Source organism: Dendrobates tinctorius, unplaced genomic scaffold (genome assembly GCF_039654945.1).
Source record: "Dendrobates tinctorius isolate UK_male_01 unplaced genomic scaffold, ASM3965494v1 ptg000155l, whole genome shotgun sequence".
Lineage (NCBI taxonomy): Eukaryota > Metazoa > Chordata > Amphibia > Anura > Dendrobatidae > Dendrobates > Dendrobates tinctorius.
The window spans coordinates 2,158,830-2,174,950 of record NW_027361822.1 but is presented as its reverse complement, the minus strand read 5'-3'; the positions used below and the strand labels follow the sequence as shown (position 1 = coordinate 2,174,950).

The 16,121-nt window shown below is 46.4% G+C and overlaps 1 long non-coding RNA gene across 1 annotated transcript in view; it reads left to right on the top strand.

The window, feature by feature from the left end:
* The first annotated feature begins 2,922 nt into the window (after positions 1-2,922).
* Positions 2,923-16,121, top strand: part of LOC141051006 (uncharacterized) — a 30,117-nt gene continuing 16,918 nt past the window's right edge. The window contains exon 1 of the long non-coding RNA XR_012220568.1: positions 2,923-3,205. This is a non-coding gene — a long non-coding RNA (uncharacterized lncRNA). The remainder of the gene's footprint in view (positions 3,206-16,121) is intronic.

Sequence of the window (16,121 nt, the reverse complement as noted above, 5' to 3'; positions counted from 1 at the left end):
GGATCTCCAAATGCAACATGGCGTCTGATCTCAATTCCAGCCAATTCTGCGTTGAAAAAGTCAAATGGTGCTCCTTCCCTTCCAAGCTCTGCCATGCGCCCAAACAGTGTTTTACCCCCACATATGGGGTATCAGCCTACTCAGGACAAATTGCAAAACAACTTTTGGGGTCCAATTTCTCCTGTTACCCTTAGGACAATAAAAAATCGGGGGCAAAAATATCATTTTTGTGGAAAAAAATGTTTTTTTTACTTTTATCTCCAAATGTGACATGGCGTCCGATCTGAATTCTAGCCAATTTTGCATTGAAAAAGTCAAACGGCGCTCCTTCCCTTCTGAGCTCTGATATGCGCCGAAACAGTGGTCCCCCCCCACATATCAGGTATCAGCGTACTCAGTCCAACTTCTCCTGTTACCCTTGTTAAAAAAAAAAAAATTGAACCTGAAGTATTTTTTTTTGTGAAAAAAAGTTAAATGTTCATTCAAAAAATTCCTGTGACGCACCTGAAGGGTTAATAAACTTATTGAATGTGGTTTTGAGCACCTTAAGGGGTGCAGTTTTTAGAATGCTGTCACTTTTGGGTATTTTCTATCCTATAGACCCCTCAAAGTGGTTTCAAATGTGATGTGGTCCGTAAAAATAAAATGGTGTTGCAAAAATGAGAAATCGCTGGTCAACTTTTAACCCTTATGACTTTCTAACAAAAAAGAATTTGGCTTCCAAAATTGTGCTGATGTGGGAAACGTTACTTATTAAGTTTTTTGTGTGCCGTATCTCTGTAATTTAAGGGCATAAAAATTCAAAGTTGGAAAATTGCGAAATTTTCCCCAAATTTCCGTTTTTTTTCACAAATAAATGCAAGTTATTTAAATTAAATTTTACCACTAACATGAAGTACAATATGTCACGAGAAAACATTGTCAGAAACACCAGGATCCATGGAAGCGTTCCACAGTTATTACCTCATAAAGGGACAGTGGTCAGAATTGTACAAATTGGCCCGGTCATGAACGTGCAAACCACCCTTGGGGGTTAAGGGGTTAAACTGTGCAAAACTTAAAATGTCGTTCTGTAAAAGGCTACAAAGTGCAATAGGGTCTTATCTGGGAATTATGGTTAGAGATTTAGTTGAAAGCTGCTCACCTGTAAGGGTTGGGTATAACACCACCACTATCATAGCCATGTTGTCAGCCGCTGCAACCACCACAGAGTTGTGTATAATAGAAAGCCAGGGTAAATGGACTTAAAGTGTGCTGCTGATTTAAGAAGGAATCTTAAACAATTTAGTTGAAGGTGGTTCAAACTACCTTCAACCAAATTGTTTATGATACATTCTTGAATCTGTAGCGCACTTGAAGTCCACTTACTCTGGCTTTCTATTAAAATGTCTCTTGGAGCAGCAAGAGATGGCCAATGGTCATATTTTTTCATTTCTTTAATGTATCAGCAATAAAAGCTTTTGTTATTTACAACAGGGCTGTGGAGTCGGTAAGCCAAACCTGCGACTCCGACTCCTCAATTTCCCTTACACCGACTCCACGACTCCGACTCCGACTCCCACACACATATTGCTTATATTTAAGTGAAAAATTTATTGTAGTACAATGTGAACCTCAGACATTTAATCATTTTTATGATCCAATAATCAAGATATTTAGATAGAACAGAATATATATTGGTGTACTACCCGGTTTTCATTCTTTTTGGTACAGATACGATATGGATAGACAGATATGGATAAATGGATAGATAGAGCAGATTTCTAATCTGCTTTTGCTATTGAAAACATTATCTATGAGCTCAAAAACCTTTCAGGTGATGCGGTTTTTTAAAAAGATGATCAGCTTTTGCAGCTGAAAAACGTATCCTCAAAAAACACAGGAAAAACGCTGTGTGTGAATGTAGCCTTAGATCAGGAATAGAACAGTCATTTATAGGACATTTCATAACTTTCCCAAACTCCTATGAAAAAATATTCAGCACATTCTGCATTGAATTACTGTACCCAATTTATTATATATTTTAGGAGTCGGAGTCGGTCCATTTTATACCGACTCCGACTCCACCAAAATGAGCACCGACTCCGACTCCGACTCCACAGCCCTGATTTACAACATGACTAATATTACCCAGAGGCAATTTCTGAAAGTTTTTTTTCAACGGAATTCATAAGCGCTCATGAAAGTATAAATTTCGAAATTGCCAAGTTTCTGAAAAAGAGGACTCAATGATGACACCGAGCCTTCATTTCTGGAAGTATGTCGGTCTATTTTGTGTGAGAGCTAGTGACCAAAAAAAAGAAAGGCAGATGTGATAATTGCAAAAAATGTAATTGCAATTAGCACCATAAGAAGATATGTGATTCTTGTGCCAAATAATTACTTGTTTTTCATAGTAAATAAGTAGATGCTTACATTTTGTTGATTACTGAAAATGTTATATTTTCATTTAGCTAAGATGCTGTACTTTAAGTTCCTAAATAAAGTAAAAATTCTTCTTTAGTTATTTATTTTTCAAACTTAAAACTGGGGCACCATGAAACCAATGCTACTAATAGTGTAATATTTTGACGCAACTATCTGAAGTTTAATAAAGTGCAAAAGTTTGAAAAATATGCTCACCGTTACCAGTTCCATATATATATGTTGAGCAGTCGTGAAAGCTTGTCAGCTTCAGCAAATTAATATAAAAATGGAAAAACGGGTGGCCTAGGACACAGCACATGTGAGCCACAGAAAAGCAGAGCTCCTGAGAGATAACCTCTGAATCTACTCCCATCCCGACTAAAAATCACTCAAAACTCAATTTTTCTTTTGGATCCTAATAAGGATTTGATACAGAACATTTTGAGCCCGATTTGGACTGTTTCGGATGTTTAAAAGCAGAGATTTTTTACTTGGAACTGGAGAGAGACTTCAGGAGTGAGGCCTAGGCCTCTTCTCACTGCTACAGGCCTCATCTAGGCCCTGCCGGCTAATGGATTATATACAGAACTCATACATTTGTGCTATAATTACTTAGGCATTGCCATAGTACCCGGAACTAAAGCTTTCCTTCCGGCACCACAGGAACGGCGTTAGACATAAGAGACACCACTCTGGATTGACAAACAACAGGGACAACCATCTGCTTCACTGGAGGCCCCACCAGGCCACAACAGGAAAATTGCCTCAGGCACAAAACACTGGACCCTCCAGCAAACAGGTACTTAACCTTAACAAATAGGGGAAAATTTCATTTAATAGCAGGAAGGACAGCGGGAGCCAGGCTGTGGACCACTTGTAGGATCCTCCCTGCTCAGCAGAGCACCTGAGGGGATTGCAGGAGCCTTGCTGTCTCTCCCAGGCCTGACTGTAGAGGGCTGTGTGTTCTATCTTGTCCCCAGCTAAAGGATAAGCTACGATACTGTAAGAGTTAATACAATCTCCATAGATACCTTATTTTATGTATAAAGGTGTGGGACTCCCTCTGCTGGCCATTTGACGCAATTGCCCATACTTAAAAAGAAGGAAGAGAGAGGTTTTTTTCTCCTTTCCCCTGTTTTGGGATGTTGCTCTGACTTATAGGCTCACACACCCCCTTGCTCTTGTGATATTAAAGGGGTATTGCAGCAGAACTGCACCAGAGGCATACTCTGTTCTATAAAATTTACCCCATATCTTGCTAAAATCCAACACGGAGGGCATGGACGATCCTGGTGGACTATAATTATGGAACACTAGATCTGTCACCATGGGCACAAATATGCACCCACCTATATGAGTAATTGTCATGCGATAACTTTCAGAACGCAGGAGGTCTCTGAGCAATGCGTCCCAAAAAGTCTTTTGTCAGAAAACAATATCCGTCCGATCACACAACTGATGACTCAACGTACAAAATCAGCTAGTCACGCTATGTCAGTGTCACAACCTCACTGAACACCGGGAGCTCCCTCCAGAGGTCGCAGCAAACTAACTTGACTACTCCAACAAACATGATTCCAATGACAATGGAGGACCTCCTGACTACCATTCAGAAAACGTTCAGAGCCGAATTATCCTCTGCTGTAAGCAACTTCACGCAGCAAATCCAGGATATTGCTCAAAGAACCAACGATTTGGAAAGAAGAATGGATGACACAGCAGATGCCGCTGAACATAATAGTGAACAACTACAGGAACAAGATGCTAGACTCGAGATCCTAGAGCTAAAGTGTGAAGACTTGGAACATCGATCTCGCCGAGGTAATATCAGAATTAAAGGACTGCCGGAAAGTAGCTCCAATCTACTGGAGGTTGCCTCAAACCTCTTCTGTACCCTCCTGCCCCAAGCAGACCCTAATTCTTTAAAAATAACCAGAATTCACAGGGCTTTGGGAGGTCCCAAATCTGATGCCTCACCTATGGACGTTGTCCTTAAAATGCATCATGAGGAATCCAGAGACCTGATTCTATCCACAGCTCGTAAACTGAACAATTTACTAGGTGTCCCAGATACTGTATCTCTGTTCCCTGACATCTGCCCGGCAACCTTGATAAGGAGAAAAGCCTTGAAAGACATAACTCTTGGCTTAATAAAAGCAAAGATTAAGTACAGGTGGGGATTCCCACATGCTTTAATTTTCTCCTATGGCAACACCACCTATTCTCCAAGAATTCTCGAGGAAGGGAGAAAAGCACTGGAGAAGGCAGGCATCCCGATTTCTGATTCGGGAGCCCTACCACAGAGACAGAGACCGCGCAGAGAGTGGATGGAAGTTCGCCATACCAGACTCAATAAATCACAGCACAACAAGTAGCCCATTTCTTGAGTCCACTATCGACGAATGTGCTGGAATATTCTCAAAGAACGACCAAAATGCTGAGTTATCGTTCTGATAGTATTGCTATTTGATGTTTCTAATGACAATTTATGAATAATTTTGTTTTCTTTTTCTACTAGTGGAGTGTTGTGCCCCTGGAGTAAGTATGCCACTCCATTTTGGGCTATTACTGCCTCTGGTCCTACTGATAGTGGACCAGCACATTATAGCCCACAAATTGGTCATTGGTTGCGACCATTTTTCTTGTTGTTGTATTTTTTGTTACCCTCCCTTCCCTCTTTTCCCTACAAGAGTGTCGATGAGATGTAAAAATAATTTTGGATATGTGACTAAGATGAAAATGCCAGTTCCAGGCCGTAGTTTAATTAGAAATTTCATTAGAGTCTCTTTATGTATACTTAATGTATAAGGTACTATCACACAATGTTAGGGGATTCAATTCCCTGATAAAAAGAAAACGCGCCTTTATTGATTACCAGAAACATTCCTCTGATGTGCTATTCCTACAGGAAACTCATTTCTCTAATAACTCATCTCCCAAATTTTTCAATAAGCTCTATTCGAGATTTTTTCTTGCTACTCATGATAAAAAAACGAGAGGTGTCGCCATATTGTTGCATAATTCTTTTCCATTTGTGCAGGAGGGTTTGGTTGCGGACGCAGAAGGTAGATATATAATCCTTTGGGGCACGGCCCAGGAGAAGCGATTCTGTCTTGTTAACTGCTATGCACCCCCGACACTTGAAATGGAATCAATTAAATCTATTGCAGGATCCCTAAGACCTATGATACTATTATATGGGGGGGGGCGATTTTAGCCTGACTGTAAACCCAACCCTTGATAGATCTAATAAGGGGATGCCTGACATGACAAGGAGGGAAAAAACTATCTTTGATGGTATCTTGCAAGCTCATCATCTGGTGGATACATGGAGAGAGTCTCATGGACAATCCAGAGGTTATACCTATTTTTCTAGAGCTTTCCATTCATACTCCAGGATTGACTGGATTCTAACTAATTCGGAAAACATACCATCATTGATGTATTCCAGACATGTCCGCTCCTCTTGGTCCGACCATGATAGTGTACTCTCTGTGTTTAAATTAGGCATGAAGACTGCACGCCTGTATACGTGGAGACTGAATGAATCCTTGCTCTCTGACCCTCAAACGCGAATAATGGTCGAACAAGAGCTCAAGGCCTTCTTCCACTCTAATATCACCCTGGACACCTCTATGGTTAATATATGGATGGCCCATAAAAAATATATCACTGGTGTACTCATTAGGATAGCATCCCAAAAAAAGAGGAATCGTCTTAAGGAGCAATTGACTCTCGAGAATGAACTTTATAAATTAGAAACCGCCAGTCAGTCACACCCCTCCCTATACTTAACTAAACTAATCGAATCTATGACTTAAAACTACAAGTAAATACTTTGCTAACAACTCGTACGGAAAGAGCAATCAGGTGGACGCAAACCAAATGCTTGCCCGAAAATTAAAACAGAGCGATTAAACTCTCTTCTCCATAAAAGACGAACAGTCCCAAACTACTTTTAACCTGAACAAAATCTACAAAATATTTCAAACTTAGTGTTAAGAGTCCTGTTGCTAGTGATATCTGCGATGTGGAGATTTGCAGCGGTGCATATAAGCTAAGTGCTGTATTTTTGTTACCTTGTCCCTTCTGTGCCTGTTCCCCTCCCCCTGTGTTTCTTATCAGTTTTGGCTAGGCTAGCATCCTATGCCGGCCAGTGCACTAGTGAGGGCAGTTTAAGGTGACAGTTTAGTGACAAGGTATCCTCACACGTCGGAAGGGGAATGACCTGCATAGGGTGTTAGGTGAGATCAGGGACAGGCTCAGGTTGGAGCTCAGTAGGTGACCATCCCTGATTCCCTATTGTTTGCCCTTCCTCTCCCCCTATTCCATCGGCGTTGTGTTGCTGTGTTGTTTGGTAACTGACCAATCGTTGGGTCAAGTCAAACTACGCCAGTCACTCCATGACATTATCACCAACCTTCACATTTTTTTCTGGTGAGCCATGGCCCAAATGCAGGCCTTTGCCCAACTGCTTCAGACCCTCACCGATGAGCTTAAGGTGCTGCGTGGTGAGGTATTGCTGCAGCAGTTGTGTAACAACCCTGCTGGCATCACTACATGGCCTCCCATCCCCCGCACACCAACTTACTTTCTGCTTCAAGCCATGCTGTGAATACTGTCTGTTGCCAGCCCTGTGCTCCATGTGCTATGCCTCGTGTTCTCCTGCTTGCTCTCCATGTTTACTGACTGTGTGTATAGGGGGCGGCGCCTGAACTCTCTGGTTCTTATGCAGTCAGGGTGCACCTGGGTAATCTGTCCCTGACCAATCACCTGGAGCCCTTGACTATTTAGTTTCACCACTCCCACTGAAACATTGCCTGTGCAATGTCTAAACTCAGTTAGCTCCTTGCTGCTGAGGAAGCCAGGCCCTGTCTTGCCTTCTCTGAAGGCTCTTACTGCGTACTCTTGTGTCTTGGTACCTTGCCTAGCATTTCTCTGTCCGCCTGCCAGGAGGCAGAATATCCTGGCCCTTGAGTCTTGGTCCTTGTGTCTTTGTGTCTCTGTCCGAACTCAGTCTTACCTTTGTCTATCAGTCTCCCTTTCTCCTTGTCTGTGGCTCCCTTCCTTGCTGTGTCTTTCCTTGTGTCCTCCCTGTCTGTGCATCTGCACTCTCGCAGCTCTGTCTGCACTGCTCTTGCTGCCACTGCAGAACCTCTTGCTGCAGCTTCTCTCCACAGACCTTGTGGTTCTGCTTTGCTCCAGTCCTGCGGCCGCTGCAGAATCTCTTGCTGCAGCTTCTCTCCACAGACCTTGTGGTTCTGCTTTGCTCCATTCCTGCTGCCGCTGCGGAACCTCTTGATGCAGCGTCTCTCCACAGACCTTGTGGTTCAGCTTTGCTCCATTCCTGCTGCGGAACCTCTTGATGCAGCTTCTCTCCACAGACCTTGTGGTTCAGCTTTGCTCTACTCCTGCTGCCGCTGCAGAACCTATTTGTGCAGCTTCTCTCTCCACTCCTGCCTTCACCTGCACCTCCTGTGTGAACAGGTCCAAACCTGTTCCTTCTTATTTCACTCTTGCCTGCCTGCATCCATACCTGCACCTCCTGTGTGAACAGGTCCAAACCTGTTCCTTCATATTCCACGCCTGCCTGCATCCATACCTGCACCTCCTGTGTGAACAGGTCCAAACCCGTTCCTTCATATTCCACTCCTGCCTGCCTGCATCTATACCTGCTGTGTGAACAGGTCCCTACCTGTTCCTTCTCAAGCCGTGCCCGCCTGTCCTGTGTCTCAAGCCGTGCCCGCCTGTCCTGTGTCTCAAGCCGTGCCCGCCTGTCCTGTGTCTCAAGCCGTGCCCGCCTGTCCTGTGTCTCAAGCCGTGCCCGCCTGTCCTGTGTCTCAAGCCGTGCCCGCCTGCCCAGTGTCTCCAAGCCACGCCTGCCCTGTATCTGTCGTATCTTCTTGCCCTGTGTCTCAGTCTGCCTGTCAGTCACATCTGTCCAAGTAACTTGTCTCCAAGTGGGATCAGCAGCCACAGCCAGACACCACCCTGGAGTGGCACCCGACAGCTATCTGCCGCACAAGCCTGACCTCACCATCAGAGGCTCCAGTGAAGACCAAGGTAGCTGTCGCAGTCACGCCCCTTCCAGGGTAGTCTGGTCTGTGGCACAGTGGGGCCACAACCCCCGGCTCGTGCCATTCAGCCAAGGCGCGAGCGTGACAGTTTGCACAGGCCATGGTCCCCGCTGAGTCCCATGTCCTTCCGCTCACTGAGCGTCATGAACTCTCTCCCTGCCAGTGTGAGCCACCGGAAGAGTTTGTTCCGCCTTGTGTGGTTCCAATTGTGGAGACTTCTGAACCACTCATAGTCTCCAAGGCCATCTATGAGCAGCTCCTGGCCTACGAAGAGCACGACACAGCAGATCCGCCTAGGTTCTATGGGGACCCCAAAGAGTGCCAAGGGTTCCTGAAAAAGTGCCTACACTACATCCTGCAGAATGCAGTTTGTTTCCCCTCTGACCGGGTCAAGGTGGCATATATCATGTCCTACCTAGCTGGTGATGCCTTGAATTGGATCTGTCCCCTTTGGGAAGCAGGGGACCCTGTCGTCATGAGCCTGGGGGCCTTCCTGGTGGCCTTCCGTAAGGTTTTCGACATGCCTCGTCCAGCTGCTCTTGAGATGTCTTCCCCTTCAAGCTTCCAGATACAGACCAGACAAGAGGTACCTATGGGTGAATCCTCTCATCCGTCTGTGACCGTCCCTGACACTCCTGTTCCTCAGCCTGCTAAGGCGGCCTCCCGTGTAAGGTCCAAGAGGTCTAAGAAAAAGCAGCTGGCAAGCTTACAGCCGCAATCTGGTCTCGTGAAGGAACATCCCGACGGTCTCTGTCCTGTGAAGCCAATGAATGTTTCTCTGCCTTCTGGGAGCTTTGGTGTGTATAAACCGCCAGCCATACGGAGTCAGTGTGTCGTCTCTGTGATACAGCTCCCGAAGCCGACGTGGGCGTTGTCTCGAGGTGGCCGAGCCCTGTTGGAAAACAGTCTAGTCCTGCAAGGACAACTACAGCTCCAGGTCGGAGCTTTATACATGAAGAAGTTCATCTTCCATCTACTGACTGGTATGCCCATGGGTCATTCTGAACCAGAGATCCTGATGCCCATTTATGTTTGGAGACCCAGCAAGGCACCACACTTGAAACAACCAAGGGACAAGAGGTGTCTGGTCCCCTTGCGTCGCATTCAGTCAGCAAGCTCGTCTTCTTCGCCTGGTTTGCTAGTCGCCAAGTCAAGGTGTGAGGATGCCTCTGAAGAGGGGGAGGCGGTCTCAGTCTCCTCACACATCCCCAGCGACTATACCAGTGTTCTGCTCCCAAGAGCACCCCTGCCTCTTGATTGTCTTCCCCAGGATAAAGGGCTGAAGATGGATCCAGAGTGTATGCCTTCAGCTCCCCTGTGGCCTAGGGGTGAAGGTCCCAAGACAGAGCTTCACTCATCCTCTAACCAGGAGGATGTGGTCCAGTTTTTTCAGGGTAACAGGCTGAAATGGCTCCCTGTATGTATGCCTCCAGCTTTCATTTGGCAGGTGGGTGAAGAGGTTGGAACAGTGACCTACGTATCTCCGTTTCTCACCAACCGTAAGGAGGAGGTCCAATTTTTCTGGCATATCGGGCTGAAGTTGGACTCGTTGAAGGTGTCTTCTGTTTCTAGCTGGCCAGCTGATGTACGGGTCAAGTCTGAAGCTTCCAGGTCCCTGCCTTTTGCCAATTTGGAGGAAGAAGTCTTTGTACCCTCTGTGTTGAAAACTGACTCCCTTGGGCACCAAGAAACCGGGCAATCTGGAATTCCTGATGGCACACATACTCCACCCTACCTTAAAGATGTTGTGTCAGCCTGGACTGTGTGTGGTTCCATACTCCTTCTTCAGGTCATTCTGGCAGGCTTGAGGAAGAGGGGCCGTAAAGGGGGGGGTACTGTAACAACCCTGCTGGCATCACTACATGGCCTCCCATCCCCCGCACACCAACTTACTTTCTGCTTCAAGCCATGCTGTGAATACTGTCTGTTGCCAGCCCTGTGCTCCATGTGCTATGCCTCGTGTTCTCCTGCTTGCTCTCCATGTTTACTGACTGTGTGTATAGGGGGCGGCGCCTGAACTCTCTGGTTCTTATGCAGTCAGGGTGCACCTGGGTAATCTGTCCCTGACCAATCACCTGGAGCCCTTGACTATTTAGTTTCACCACTCCCACTGAAACATTGCCTGTGCAATGTCTAAACTCAGTTAGCTCCTTGCTGCTGAGGAAGCCAGGCCCTGTCTTGCCTTCTCTGAAGGCTCTTACTGCGTACTCTTGTGTCTTGGTACCTTGCCTAGCATTTCTCTGTCCGCCTGCCAGGAGGCAGAATATCCTGGCCCTTGAGTCTTGGTCCTTGTGTCTTTGTGTCTCTGTCCGAACTCAGTCTTACCTTTGTCTATCAGTCTCCCTTTCTCCTTGTCTGTGGCTCCCTTCCTTGCTGTGTCTTTCCTTGTGTCCTCCCTGTCTGTGCATCTGCACTCTCGCAGCTCTGTCTGCACTGCTCTTGCTGCCACTGCAGAACCTCTTGCTGCAGCTTCTCTCCACAGACCTTGTGGTTCTGCTTTGCTCCAGTCCTGCGGCCGCTGCAGAATCTCTTGCTGCAGCTTCTCTCCACAGACCTTGTGGTTCTGCTTTGCTCCATTCCTGCTGCCGCTGCGGAACCTCTTGATGCAGCGTCTCTCCACAGACCTTGTGGTTCAGCTTTGCTCCATTCCTGCTGCGGAACCTCTTGATGCAGCTTCTCTCCACAGACCTTGTGGTTCAGCTTTGCTCTACTCCTGCTGCCGCTGCAGAACCTATTTGTGCAGCTTCTCTCTCCACTCCTGCCTTCACCTGCACCTCCTGTGTGAACAGGTCCAAACCTGTTCCTTCTTATTTCACTCTTGCCTGCCTGCATCCATACCTGCACCTCCTGTGTGAACAGGTCCAAACCTGTTCCTTCATATTCCACGCCTGCCTGCATCCATACCTGCACCTCCTGTGTGAACAGGTCCAAACCCGTTCCTTCATATTCCACTCCTGCCTGCCTGCATCCATACCTGCTGTGTGAACAGGTCCCTACCTGTTCCTTCTCAAGCCGTGCCCGCCTGTCCTGTGTCTCAAGCCGTGCCCGCCTGTCCTGTGTCTCAAGCCGTGCCCGCCTGCCCAGTGTCTCCAAGCCACGCCTGCCCTGTATCTGTCGTATCTTCTTGCCCTGTGTCTCAGTCTGCCTGTCAGTCACATCTGTCCAAGTAACTTGTCTCCAAGTGGGATCAGCAGCCACAGCCAGACACCACCCTGGAGTGGCACCCGACAGCTATCTGCCGCACAAGCCTGACCTCACCATCAGAGGCTCCAGTGAAGACCAAGGTAGCTGTCGCAGTCACGCCCCTTCCAGGGTAGTCTGGTCTGTGGCACAGTGGGGCCACAAACCCCGGCTCGCGCCATTCAGCCAAGGCGCGAGCGTGACAAGTTGGTGGGGTTTTGGGCCTTGGCTCAAGTGCAGGCTCATCCAGAACCAAAGATATCTCTCCCTGACAGGTTCTCTGGAGGTAGAGATACATTTTTGTTTTTTTCAGGAAGCCTGCAAGTTGTACTTCAGGCTACGCCCTCGTTCATCAGGATGTGAGGAACAGCGTGTGGGGATTATAGTCTCTCTTCTCAAGGGTGATACACAATCCTGGGCATTCTCCCTGCCGACCGGTTCTCCATCTTTACGGTCGGTTGACGAGTTTTTTGCAGCATTGGCGCTTACGTATGAGGATCCTGATGGCGTCTCCCTGGCGGAATCCCGACTGCATAAAATCAAGCAGGGGGTCGGCCGGCTGAGAAGTACTGCTTGGAGTTCAGGAGGTGGGCCGCTGACACACAGTGGAATGACCCTGCCCTTAGGAGCCATTTTATGCAGCGTCTGTCCCCAAGGTTGCAGTATACTCTTGTGCAGTACGCCACCCCCAGGTCGTAGGAGGCCGCCATGTCCCTTGCCACCCGGGTGGATAGACGCTTGAGGGAGACACATACACTAAATGTGCCTCCTGTAGTCCTTGTTAGGGAGGAGGACACACCTGAGCAGGCGGACGAACCCATGCAGGTGGGAGGAGCTGGTTCCAAAATGGGGTTGCCTGCGGTTTGCCGTGGTGTGGGGGCATGTTTTTACTGTGGGCAGACTGGTCATTTCATCGGTGTCTGCCCAGCTCACGCCAAAATACCAGTACCAGCTAAGAGCCACGTCCCCCTGGTCGTGTGGAGGGAGGCGACCAGGGAGTATATATTTCCTCCATTTTTTCCCCTCAGTGTACCTTGTTGGGGGTAACTGAGGGTATACTGGTGCTTGTGGACAGTGAAGCAGGTGTCAATCTGGTGGATGCTCTCTTTGTCTAGACCCATGGCCTGAGGTGTAGGATGCTAGCAAAACCCATAAGTGTCCAGGCCATTGACTCTGTCCCACTCAGCCAGGGGAGGTTGACTCAAGTCGTGGATGATATACACCTGCGTATAGGGACTCGTCACATCAGGTGGAAGTGTGGTACTGGGGTCTGGAGTTCTAGGGTAATTGGGCCGTTTCGGGTGTCGGCCATTCTCAGCCCGGGGACGGACCAGCTGGAGTTACCCCCAGTGATGCCCGTACACAACTCATTCCACAGGTCGGTGCTCTGGAGATTTGTGGCGCCTACGTTATTGTCATCTCCATCGTTTTGCGTTTGCCGTAGACCTGAGGGTTAGGTGACTACAGAGGTGAACTCTGGTGAATCGAGGCGTCTTCACCATATGTTGCTTTCTGGTGACGTCCGGTGTTGAGGGTCTAGAGGCCCCTCATTGAAAGGGGGGTACTGTCAGGATCCACGTTTGAATTTGTGACAGTTCTGGTTCCTCTCAGTTTAAAACTTTTTTCCTTTCAGGCCATCGGGGGTTAATGTCAGTTTTTTTCCCCCGCTGGCCTGCTGGTGTAATTGCATTGCTGCTAGATTTGCGGATGTTTGGTGACCACTCCCACATCCTTTAAAAGGTCACCTGATTCATCAGCTGACTGTTGATGATACAGGTCATTTCTGGAGATCAACTAGCTGGAGTAGCTCTCTGGTGTCTAGCACGTTTGGTGTTAAGAGTCCTGTTGCTGGGGCTGGTTTGCAGCGGTGCATATAAGCTAAGTGCTGTATTTTTGCTACCTCGTCCCTTCTGTGTCTGTTCCCCTCCTCCTGTGTTTCTTATCAGTAGTGGCTAGGCTAGCGTCCTATGCTGGCCAGTGCACTAGCGAGGGCCGTTTAAGGTGACAGTTTAGGGACGAGGTATCCTCATGTCGGCAGGGGGAAGGACTTGGATAGGATGTTAGGTGAGATCAGGGACAGGCTCAGGTTGGAGCTCAGGAGGTGACCGTCCCTGATTCCTTATTGTTAGGCCCTCCCTCTCCCCCTATTCCTTCGGCGTTGTGCTGCTGTGTTGTTTGGTAACCAACCAATCGTTGGATCTAGTCACACTGGGCCAGTCACTCCGTGACAGCTTCACATTTTTGGACTCTGACATGAACGTGATAGAAAAATTTAATCTAGAAAACCATAAGGACCATCTGGCCTGTCTTAGGGTCAACCATTTACCTGATGCAATGTAAGCTAAATTTTTATAATCCATCACTACAGTGACCTGATCAATAGCTCCTTCCCAAAAAGTCTCCATTTTTAAAAACAAATTTGGCAGTGATCAGCTCCCAATTCAAAACATTATAATTTCACTTGGTGGACAGCAATTTCCTATAAAAAAAATGCACAGTTTGACATATGAAGCATCCACCTCCACAGTGAATGATTTCTGGAGATCTGATTGGATTAAAAATAGAGCGGACATAAAAAAAAACCTCTTTCAAGTTTTGAAATTCAAGTTTTTTTCTTTTTGTGTTTAGAAAGTACAAGAAAATACAATGCAAATAGTACAGGGGGTAAAATATAACTATAAATCTATGCATAACTACAGTACATTGGAGGTATAGGGAAGGTTTTCCATCAATATCCCTATCAAGCATGTATTTTTCCATATGAAAGATAGAGAGAGGGAGCAGACCACGACAGATCACCAGTCAATAAAGTGTGATTATGATCATTGTTGTAACGACATCCCAGATAATCTTAGTTGGGGGATAGATGGTAGGAGTCAGAGTTTTGGAAATCTATCTCATCCCTCCAAATCGCACAGTATCTATCAATATCAGCTGGTGAGAGGGCAATCATATGCTCTATCATATTAAGGAGAGAAATCTCAGCAAACAATTCCTCAATAGTGGGTGGAGTAGTGCTTTTCCAATGTTGCGAAGTGACATTCTTAGTTGACTGTATTAGGTAGCCTATTGACGACCTTTTATGCATAAGTTTACTAATTGGTGACGTTGATAGGAGGAAGGCTTCTGACGTATTGAGGGTGGTCAGACCAGTTATTTTCTCAATCAAGGGAACCACCTTTGCCCAAAATGTATTTATTATAGGACATCCCCACAATATGTGTAACATTGTCCCCTCCCCACACCTCCAACATGTGCCTAAGACCACTGGTTACCATCTATGAAGGATCGCCGGTGCCTGTACGATCTAGATATCATTTTCAAGGAGGTTTCCTGAGCTTTGGACCCGGTTGAGGTTTTATGTATTAGGAAGAAACACATTTCATTGTGATTCAGAGAAGGATTTCCCCAGTTCCCTTTCCCATGCATCGCAAAATACAGGCCCATTGTCAGTTACCTTGGCAATGAGATTATAAAGCAGGGAGATGAAATGTGCAGGGGGTGACAATGACAGGCACAGTTTTTCAAATTTTGTGAGATCTCTATGAGGATGTGTGCGCTTATTCATAGATGAATAGAAGTGTTGTAACTGACTATATTCACAATTTACCTTCTGGGATGCAGCTCTTCCCTGTAGCAAGTCATTGAGGGGGAGGAGCAAAGTATTTGTGATGTCATGAGAAAATAATATCAGATGGGATTTGTTTTGAACTGAGAAATCTATTTGCAGATAGTCCTGGTGGGAAATCCAGATGATCTGAAGTCAGGAGTAAATGGCCATGGGGGGTCGATTAAGGATACATTTTTTATGGGATCTCAAAGCCAGAACAGTGACGTAGGTACTATATGAAATGAGGCCAGGAGAGGGAACAGTTAAATGGGCGCGCCATGGGAGAGTGGCAAGAAACGCTTTCAATTTATTAAAGGCTCTAATAGCATTCAACAACCAAACCTTAAGATCTGCCCTCTACTCTAGTTTAGCAAACTGAAAATTTTCCTTAATCTTTTGTAAAACAAAATGTACATGTTCATAGTATGAATCCAGATCAAGGTAAAAAGTTAGAATGTTGTCAAGGTATACCACAATAATCCTTCTAATAAATTCAGAAACGCTTTTATGATTTGTAAAGTTTTGAAAAACTGCTGACTGTCATGCTCCTGTGTTCAATCCTTTGAGCCAGTGTTTTGTGATCAGCTTCTCTGTCTGCAGAGCCACAAGAGTGACACCTTTTCTCCAGATGTCTAGGTTCTGTTATTCTGACTGCAGTCTGTTTAGCATAACACAGGTGTTTTCATTTAGTTATTTTCTGCCCTATCACCTTTTGGGTGCGGCTGTATATTCTGTCCCCCTGTTGGCATTTTCTCCTGGTAATAGTTTTTTTTTATGTTCAGCCATCCTGCTATAGCTTAAAGCCAGTCAGTGAAATTCCTTCTAGAGTTTTTTTTCTTGTGTTTCTG